We start from the raw sequence: 10,756 nt of genomic DNA on the forward strand, positions 1-10,756 counted from the left end.
CCTGACAGATACCCTACCCCTCGTTGTGAGCACCCTTCGCTCTCCTTGTGCCACCATCAGGTCTTTCTGTGCCCACCTTCCCCCTCCCTGTGACCCCCTTAATTCACCATCACTGTTACTGACTCCTACTAGGCCCCAAACTCTGCCAAAGCAGTCATAAAAAATAAAAATATATTTTTTAGAGGGTTTAGTGAGATTGCTTTTGGGACCTCCCCCTAATCTGTTGGGCCCCAAAGCAGCTGCACACTCCTAGTTAGAGGGTCCGGGCCATGTCTGTCCATCTGTGCCCCCTCTCGTCCATCTCTCTATACCCCCTTCTACATCCCCATATAATGATCTGTCTTTTTTTTCTGTCAGTCTATATCTCCTACCCCTCCCATCTGTCAGTCTATGCCCCCTCCCTTCTGTTCATCTGTGCACCCTCCCATTTGTCTGTCTGTGCATCTATGCCCCCATTTGATGCTTTGCCTGTCTGCCCATGCCCCACGTACTGTATTCCATCTATGCCCTCCAATCCACCCTTCTATGCCCTGTCCCATCCATCCATTGGTCTGTCTGCCTGTCCATCTATGCCCCCATATTGTGCAGTCTTTCCACCTTTCCATCAATGCTACTAATGTCTGTCTATAACCCCCATATGGTGCTTTGTCTGCCAATACCCTGTCTGCACGTCCAGACTCCCAGAAACCAATCTGTCCACCTATGCCTTCTTCATCAGACATGATTTAATACATCTTGAAGGTGTAGCTTCCTGCTTCACTGTGGTAATAAGGATCATACGGTCACTGATGGCACAGGGCACCAAAATGTGTACTTGTGTCTCTGTGGATTTGGATTGCTCTGGGTGAGGGATACTATGTTTGCTCGCTGATAGGTGCTGGGACAGAGGCAGAACTAGTGGCAGTGCTGGGGGGCTCCAGCTGAAATCTTGCCTAGGGCATCAAATTGGTTAGGGCCGGCTCTGACCGCAGGTGACGTAATGACACTGTTGTGTGACAGTGTGTATAGCAAAGGTTTGTGCCACTGTAAATAAAGGGGTAACTAATTACCCACGGCCAGAATGGTGGGCCACTATACTAGACACTGTGGCCTTCCCATTACATGAGGTGAGAGGCACATGAGTTAACACAGACTTGACAGTGGCACTCTCAAAATTAAGTGTATAAAGAAACACTTGCATATTATAGATATGGAAGGTGGCATTGTGGTGGCACAACTCTGGGCATTAAGCAAACAATACAATGGTTGATATTATGGCTAAGGGGTGCTACTCTGGGCATTATGCATAAGCAGCTCTACCCTAGCCATTATATATATGCAGGGCTTCTCTGGGCATTATGCATAAATGTCGCTACTCTGGGCATTACGCGTAAGTGCCACTGCTGTAAGCATTTTACATAAACAATGCTAGTCTGGTCATTATGCGTAAAGGACGTTACTCTGGGCATTATGTGAAAGCTGTGCTACTGTGGACACTATGCATAAGCATCGCTATAGTTGGCATTATGTGTATGCAGCTCTTCTGTGGGTATTATTTGTAATCACACTATTGTTGGCATTATGTGTATGCATTACTCTGGAAATTATGTATAAGTGGCATTACTGTCGGCATTATGTGTAAGATGTAGTACTGTCGACATTATGTGTAAGACATATTACTGTGGGCATTATGTGTAAGACATATTACTGTGGGCATTATGTGTAAAAGGCACTACTACTATTCGCATTTTATATAAGGGGCACTACTGTGTGGCATAATGTGTATAAAGGGTACAAATGCCTGACGTAACAAATAATGGACTCTATTGTGTTTCGTAATGGGAAACTGATGTGTGGTATAATTTGAATCAGTGGCACTACATGCGGTGTAATGTGAATAAGACTGTGCTACTGTGTGGTGTTATTTGAGAACACATTCCTTGTGAGAACAAAATTCCTTTTTTTGTGGTGCATGCCTCTAGCGTGCGCTCTGTTATAAGATATGGGAGGGCGCAAATTTAGATTTTGCAGGTAGGCGCCAAACACCCTAGCACCGGCCCTGTGTATGGTGCATGCCATAATATTGTTACATTCCTCGGTACATATGTACTAACTGGGCTGCCGATTTTGAAATCGGGTCCATCGCATCCGACCATATCGCATGCGATGCGATGCGATGGACCCGATTTTTCCATAGGATTCAATGTTAAAATGGAATGAGTCCATTTTAACATGGAATTCAATGGAAAAAGGGGTTCTTTTCATACCCCTACTATCCAAGTGGGCATGGAGTTGGATATAAACCTGTGGCGAGCCACCGAGCCCGAAGTGTGGCGAGGGGACACAGAATACCGTTCGCTCGCCACGCTTCGGGCTCGGTGGCTCGCTACAGGTTTATATCCAACTCCATGCCCACTTGGATAGTAGGGGTATGAAAAGGACCCCTTTTTCCATTGAATTCCATGTTAAAATGGACTCATTCCATTTTAACATTGAATCCTATGGAAAAATCGGGTCATCGCATCGCATGCGATATGGTCGCATGCGATGCGATGCGATATCGTCACCTTGCGTCACCTTGGTTACTGTTATTAGTCTATTTGCTTCCGGACTCCGGTCCGGACGTGACGTGTCGTGTCTCCCCTTACTGTTGCCTAGGTTACAGATGCTGGGGGCATACAGTCATATCTACCGCTACGTCATCTCTGTTTTCGTGCGGCTTTGTTGATGCGTTGCCATGGTGTTTGTATACGTTTTCCTACGCAACTGATATTAAGGGAAATGGCTGCAAAGAAGAAGAGTTAAAGATCCACACAGACTCACAATCTGTGTAACTGTTTTTGAACCAACTTTATGAACTACAGGACTTGATGAATTCTGGTAGTTGACTGGTTGGCGGTGCGCACAGCGTTTAAAATCAATGGTTATACACTGGGGTTTTTTGTCAGAGAAAGAGACTGACAAAGAAAGAAAAAAAACGCTTTTTGGGCGCACTCCTTTGTTAATGATTTGGTTGAGTAATTTAATATATAACTTTTATTAAAGACTTTTTTTTAAAATTGGGTGGCACAAAAATTTGGGTCATTTATATTAAAAATGTAGTGTGATCCTTGAACTGGTTTAGTTTAAGGAATATTCATGGGTTAGTCACACATTAATTTGTCATTTGAGCACTGTTATTATCAGAGGTACAATTACCAGTGATCATAGGCAGTGAAATGATTCAGTTCCCCTAGATGCATGCAATATTATGCTTAGTCACATCAAGTAATACACCTAGATTGGTTGCATGGGGAAGAAAAAATATCACAGCCTCTATAATGGATAAATATTACTCTTTAATAGACAATCACTCTGGCAGTCATTAATACAGGTATTATTTGATACGGCGGCTCCTACCCCTTAATCTTATATTGCCACACCTGGGCTTCCCCAGGGGTCTCCCACCTGAGTACTGTCCCGGCCCTCCACTGCTTGGCTTCCAAGTTCGGAGAGGGTTTGGGCAGTCCAGTGGGGTATGGTGGCAATATGATAGGGTTTTGTGTCTCAATCAAAAAATAGCCTGTTAGGCTGCAAGTAGGAGTGGCTCAGCGAGCGCAGCGGGTGGGTCTCTCTGTTACTTGGATGAAATATTAGGACTGCACTTGATGGAAGTGCTATGGTTTAATGACCCTTTTTAATAGGGTAAGGCTGATTGCACTTGTGGTGTCTATGGTGCCGGGGTCAGGTGGTCAGATCGGCACAGGAGATGTGGGGATAGGTTATTGATGGCTCACTGGTTTTCCTAATCAGCAGATCCTGGTGTTAAAAACCAGTGAGACATCAATAACCTATCCCCACATCTCCTGTGCCGATCTGACCACCTGACCCCGGCACCATAGACACCACAAGTGCAATCAGCCTTACCCTATTAAAAAGGGTCATTAAACCATAGCACTTCCATCAAGAGCAGTCCTAATATTTCATCCAAGTAACAGAGAGACCCACCCGCTGCGCTCGCTGAGCCACTCCTACTTGCAGCCTAACAGGCTATTTTTTGATTGAGACACAAAACCCTATCATATTGCCACCATACCCCACTGGACTGCCCAAACCCTCTCCGAACTTGGAAGCCAAGCAGTGGAGGGCCGGGACAGTACTCAGGTGGGAGACCCCTGGGGAAGCCCAGGTGTGGCAATATAAGATTAAGGGGTAGGAGCCGCCGTATCAAATAATACCTGTATTAATGACTGCCAGAGTGATTGTCTATTAAAGAGTAATATTTATCCATTATAGAGGCTGTGATATAAATTAGAACACTGAGTTCAATGGGACAGAACTCTTGTGGCACCTTATAAATAATAGATATTAGCTGTCACTATTATGTTATGTCATGTACCTATATCGATTTAAAAACGCATGGGGCACCTAGAACATCATAGATCAGCTCACACATATTCTGACGTGCTGTAGCAAGATTTTTGTGGGAACCAAAGGAATATTACAAACATCACACAATTAGGACACAGCCACAACCTCAGTTGGGATACATACGTAATCCCTGTTATCAGGATACTGGAATCCCAATGCGGAGAATCCCCACGTGGGCTCTGCAAGTTATTTATCCCTCCAAGGCCTCCCCCTCCTCACCCCAATGCCTGACACTACTCTAATCCCTAACCCCCTCTTCTAAGTGCCTGAACACCCTGCCCCCGACACCCTAACCCTAGGTCCTCCAACTACTGCCTAAACCCGGCAGCATACACCACTTTCAGGATGATGGCAGTCGTCCCTGCATTGGCATCCTTATTCTCTTAGCATACTGGCAGCTTGGAAGCTGACTGCATCTCCCTCAGTGCTGTGAGGCAGGAATACTAGTCAGAAGACAAACCCATCATTGCACTCTAGGACCGCGTAGCTAAATATCCAACCTAGATGCTTTCCTATTTTTTGTTAATGCAGCTAAATAATAATCTAAGACACAGCAATACAGTATATTAAGATTCAGTCACTGTTTTTTAATTAAAGAAGAGGCAGGTGAGCATTAAGTGTAATAGCTGCTTGTTTCTAAAACATAATACAGGCGTGGGTATTCTGAGGATGACATCTGCGCACAGCATGTATGGCCAACAGCTGGACTGGCAAGCCTCCTCCTGCAGCCCGAAGCTGCTTCCAGTTTTATGCCCCTGCGGGTGAAGCTCGTCATGCCATGAAGGGAATAATAATGAACTTGTTCCAAACAGCTGATGTCCACCTCCCACGACCACAGGAATTTTCAGAATAATAAGTGCAGAACAGTGCTTCTCAAAGTCGGTCCTCAGGACCCCACACAGTTCACGTTTTTTCAGGTCACCCGACAGGTGGAGCTAATAATTTCACTTGATTCTGTGAGGAGACCTGCAAAACATGCACCGTGTGTGGGGTCCTGAGAACCTGTGATATAGGGAATTAATCACGTTAATTCGGTCCTCTGTGCATTACCATATGGGAACGCCTACATGGGCTTTCCCATGAGAACGCTGGGCGCTCTCATGGTAATGAAGCGGTGACCCGGGTGCGGGGGGCTGACAGCTGACATCACCGGATGTCAGCTGCCCGCCCATATCCGTCCCAGCGTGCACGCATATGGAAGTGACTTGAAAGTCACTTTTATATACGTGTACCTTCCACATCGGCAACGGTCGGTAACCATTGAAAATGTGAACCGTCGGTAGAGCTTGAGGACCGGTTTAGCCACCCCTGTTCTAGATGTTGCTTAGGCCAGTTAGTGGTTCTAAGCTCCAGTCCTCAAGTACTACAACAGGTAATGTTTTTAGGATTCTTATATGTAGAACCAGGTGCCATAATTAGCGACCAAGAAAAATATATCAACTTACTTGTGCATGGTAAAAGAAATAGCGAACTCTGTTTGGGGGCACCCTTGCGTCCCAAAATATTGAAGTACTATGACTAATCTTAATATATAACTTTTATTCAAATCATCGTTAAAATAATGGACCACCTCTTACTTACTGCTACACACCGCGAAATTATTTATCATTTTAACTATCCATATTTTTGTCTTATGCTCGGATTTAATTCTTCAAGCAGATCTAAAATATTATGAAAAATTGCAGATCAGTATGAAAAAATGCAACAGTTTATGAAAAAGAAGTTTATGAAAAATGTGAAAAGATGAGAAAAATTGTGAAAAAATGACCATCATAAGTCCAGCCACTTCTTACCCATAAATTAGGGTCGGTTGTGTGGTTAAATCATTGGTTTTGTACTATCTCAATACACATGGACCTTATTCCACTATGTGGTGTTTTCCCAACATTAAGAAAAATAGAACGTCAGCCCTCTTGGGGCTATATCACTTCTGCTGTTCACCCTTCATGCCAAAAGGCAGAGGAACGGGAATGAGAGAGTGTATTGTCCCAGGGTTGTGACTGAAGTAGATAAGATAGCCAACCATCAAGCCAGCGCAATTGCCCCTGGCAACCCTGTTACCATACCAGGCATTGCAGGGTATTCCCAGTGGATTGCAGCCGGCTGCTTGGTTCGCTATGATTTACTGACACAAGAGAAAGGATATTTACTAAACATATAGCAGTGGTCACCCCTGTCAGTGAGACTCCTCTTCTGCTTTTCTCCCTCTTGTAACAAACAGCGGAGGGAAAATGAGAGAGGGGCCCGCCCGGGTTTTGACCTATAGATAGTCAAATGACCGATTCCAGTGCCGACGATTTTTGCAAGGTGCTCCTGAAATCGTCGGCACTGAAATCGGTCATTTGACTATCTATAGGTCAAAACCCGGACGGGCCCCTCTCTCTCATTTTCCCTCCGCTGTTTGTTACAAGAGGGAGAAAAGCAGAAGAGGAGTCTCACTGACAGGGGTGACCACTGCTATATGTTTAGTAAATATCCTTTCTCTTGTGTCAGTAAATCATAGCGAACCAAGCAGCCGGCTGCAATCCACTGGGAATACCCTGCAATGCCTGGTATGGTAACAGGGTTGCCAGGGGCAATTGCACTGGCTTGATGGTTGGCTATCTTATCTACTTCAGTCACAACCCTGGGACAATACACTCTCTCATTCCCGTTCCTCTGCCTTTTGGCATGAAGGGTGAACAGCAGAAGTGATATAGCCCCAAGAGGGCTGACGTTCTATTTTTCTTAATGTTGGGAAAACACCACATAGTGGAATAAGGTCCATGTGTATTGAGATAGTACAAAACCAATGATTTAACCACACAACCGACCCTAATTTATGGGTAAGAAGTGGCTGGACTTATGATGGTCATTTTTTCACAATTTTTCTCATCTTTTCACATTTTTCATAAACTTCTTTTTCATAAACTGTTGCATTTTTTCATACTGATCTGCAATTTTTCATAATATTTTAGATCTGCTTGAAGAATTAAATCCGAGCATAAGACAAAAATATGGATAGTTAAAATGATAAATAATTTCGCGGTGTGTAGCAGTAAGAGGTGGTCCATTATTTTAACAATGCTTTGAATAAAAGTTATATATTAAGATTAGTCATAGTACTTCAATATTTTGGGACGCAAGGGTGCCCCCAAACAGAGTTTTCTTTCTTTTCTCTTGTTCTCTCTTGAACTAACAGTCATATATGACAAATTCTAAAACTCGGGGTGCACCACTGACTGTCACATCCAACCCAAGAATGCATCTAAGGGCGTGGTGACCAATTGGAGAGAATACTCCCATAGTCAGTAGTCCCAAAATATTTAAAATAGACCATAACAAAATAATTATTATAACATAGTGCTCGATAAACTGGTGCGATCCCTATCCCATTCCCCTTTTCCCTTCGTATACATGGTAAAATAAATCTAGAAAACATGACCTATTGGTGGCGCTTGATGAGTATAGTGGAGAACAGCACCTAGTTCTCTGCCACCGTAATAATCACTTCAGTGCCCTGTCCCCTGATGCAGCTGTCTTTATTTGCCTTGTACTGTTAAGTCTTTGTGTTCTTGTTTTCACTCATTTATGTATTAGACACGGGGAAGCCTTGTGGTGTACAAATAAACAATAGTGATAATAGATGAAGAATGCTGTGCTAAATCAGGCCATTCATTATTTCACATGCTTGTAGCATTCACATAACACTGTAGGCGATATACCTAATTTTTCCCTAAAATATATTTTAGGAAGTTTAATTGTATATTTATACTGCTCACTGTATTTTGCGGCATATCCATTATGGCTGCCGTCACCCCCCCTTCTTACACAGTATAGGGGTGCAGCATTACCGAACGGGTAGGGGACACAGTGAGTGGCAGCAGCATGCATAGCGGGGCAGACTGCGGCAGCAGCCTGCAGAGCGGGTGGCTGCAATCTGCGGAGCGGGCAGCGACTGGAGGACAATTATTTGAGCCAGCAGATCTTAACGCATATTCCTCTGCTGGTGCTGTACACTCACCTGGGCAGTCCCAGCTCCCAAGCCACTGGCACTATGTCTCCCATGACCCAGCCGTCGGCATCGGTGCAGACAGGTGATGTGTCCCCTTCCAGTTGGCGGTACAGCATGCATGCTGGCTTAGCCGCTTCCCTTGCGCACTTCCGGGTTTTCACTCTCCGCACACCGGTTGGTCAGACGCGTGTCAGTCAAAGTGCCTTGGCGTGTCACAGGTTAACCATCACGGCTCTAAACCATGGATGGGGAACCTTAAGCCCTCCAGCTGTTGTTGAACTACACATCCCAGCATGCCCTACAACAGTTTTAGCATGGCCAAATAGCAAAGCAGGGCATGCTGGGATGTGTAGTTTAACAGCTTGAGGGCCAAAGGTTCTCCACCACTGCTCTAAATCTTAAAGTATTTGTAAATGTTTCACTTCTACTTTTTTCTGCTTTAGTTCAGCTACAGTATGTAATTCATACACTGCTGTGTAAAACGGACACTTCTACCCTATGGTTTGCATATATAAACTTCTCCCCTCCTCAGTGTGAATTTGAAGAAAACTATTAACCTACTTCTCATATACTGAATCAATAAGGGAGGGATGAAATTAGAGAAAGATTTAACCCTTTCAGTGCCAAGTGATTTTGTCAAAACCGGTGTGAAAATTGACAAGTATTTGTATTCAGCATAATGACCTGTAATGTTTCCCTCATATAGGAAACAATCTTTGTTTACACAAAAAAAATTGAAGTTATATAACGAATGTGAGCAATGCTGGCATTTTTTATCAGATATTTTGCACATCTTTCAAAGAGACATTGGGATTTAAAGAGTTAACTGTTAAGTACTAAAAAAATAAAATTCAAAAAAAAAACCTGTTTTTCTCTTTCCTTCATCTGGGGACACAAGCTACCTTCAGGGGAGGAGACACTTATCTGAACTTCACACTTTCCAGTAGTCAGATTCACAGGACACAAAGTCATGAAAAGTGTAACATTTGGTGAACGTATGACCAGAGGACCCGGCTGCCCAGGAAGTATCTGAGCAAGTGAAATAACTAACAAGCTGAGCAGCCCCAGTATATGCCTACTTAATCGTGGCACTAATCCATCTGGTTACAACCTGCCGAGATACCAACCACCAACCAACCTCGTCTTAGGAAAAGTTTGTTCAGTCTGTATGATGCTAATACTTGTAATTGCTCAAGTAAATACTCAACTTTAACCACATCCAGCAACAATGTGTGCTGTAGAAAGAGAGGGAACAATAATTTACGGATTTAAATGGAAATCTGACACTAGGGCAGTGGTTCTCAAACCGTGGGTCCCGACCTTCTCAGCATGGGGTCGCTACGCCATGTTGCTGACCATCAGGCTGATTACTTTTCTAATATCAACCATTGATTCAAGGACTGGTGAATCTGTTGAATTGTCTGTTATTTTGGACTCCTCCCATCAGTTTGCACCTCCAGAATGCTGCCATGTATGTGCTGACTACACATGTGATGTAATGACCTTCCGCAGTAACTTGCTGGGGCCCTGTCATTTTTATGGGGTCACAGAGCAAAATAGTTCAAGGACCCCCGTACTAGGGGATATATTCACTTTTAAAAAGTGATTTCTACCTATAATTTCTCTATATCTATAAAATGATAGCAAAATCTGACTAATATAATCCACCTCACCTTTTTTAAATTTCAGAAGCTTTAGTAAATTCACCGTTCATCTGAAACACTACCCTATCCTTATCTCTTATATATTTGGCTACATCTGTCACTCAAAGTGGGTGTCTGTGTCTATAACGCTCTGTTCCTGGACTTTCCTCTTAATGTGTGATTGCCTTCATCTGTGCTGAGCAATTAACCTGTTTAAAACAGGTGATGGCAATCATACATTAAGGGGAAGTCTAGAAACAGAGCATTGTGTCCCTCCTGGAGAGGGTCATGTTGGGAGGTATGTGACAGAGAACCAGCCCAGTGAGCCCACAGACAGTGCCAGACACCCACTGCCTTCCCATGTTGCCCAGCACTGCTACTCCACAGCCACCAGGTGAGCGCCCCCCTCCCGCGATTTGCGGCAAAACCTCCCCCCCCCCGCGATTCGCGGCAAAAACACCCGTTTCCCCGCGACCCCCCCTACCGCGGTTCGCAGCAAAAACACCCCCCGCGACCCCCCCTCCCGCGATTCGCTGCAAAAAGAACCCCCCCACGACCCCTCCCGCAATTCGGGGCGGCACCCCCCTGCGACCCCCCTCCCGCGATTCGCGGCACCCCCCCCCCCCCCCGCAATTCGCAGCAGCCCCAGGATTAAATGGCACATGCAAAACACTGACATGGCTATGGTCGACAATGAAAAAGGTTGACATGAGTTTTTGAAGATTTATTT

The 10,756-nt window shown here is 44.5% G+C and overlaps 2 pseudogenes; one reads left to right on the plus strand and one right to left on the minus strand.

The window, feature by feature from the left end:
* Nucleotides 1-3,389: 3,389 nt before the first annotated feature.
* On the minus strand, nt 3,390-3,508 carry LOC146060806 (5S ribosomal RNA; annotated as a pseudogene).
* Nucleotides 3,509-4,040: 532 nt separating this feature from the next.
* On the plus strand, nt 4,041-4,159 carry LOC146060807 (5S ribosomal RNA; annotated as a pseudogene).
* The last annotated feature ends 6,597 nt before the right edge of the window (nt 4,160-10,756 follow it).

This window comes from Crinia signifera, chromosome 2 (genome assembly GCF_055691185.1).
Source record: "Crinia signifera chromosome 2, ASM5569118v1, whole genome shotgun sequence".
Classification (NCBI taxonomy): Eukaryota; Metazoa; Chordata; class Amphibia; order Anura; family Myobatrachidae; genus Crinia; species Crinia signifera.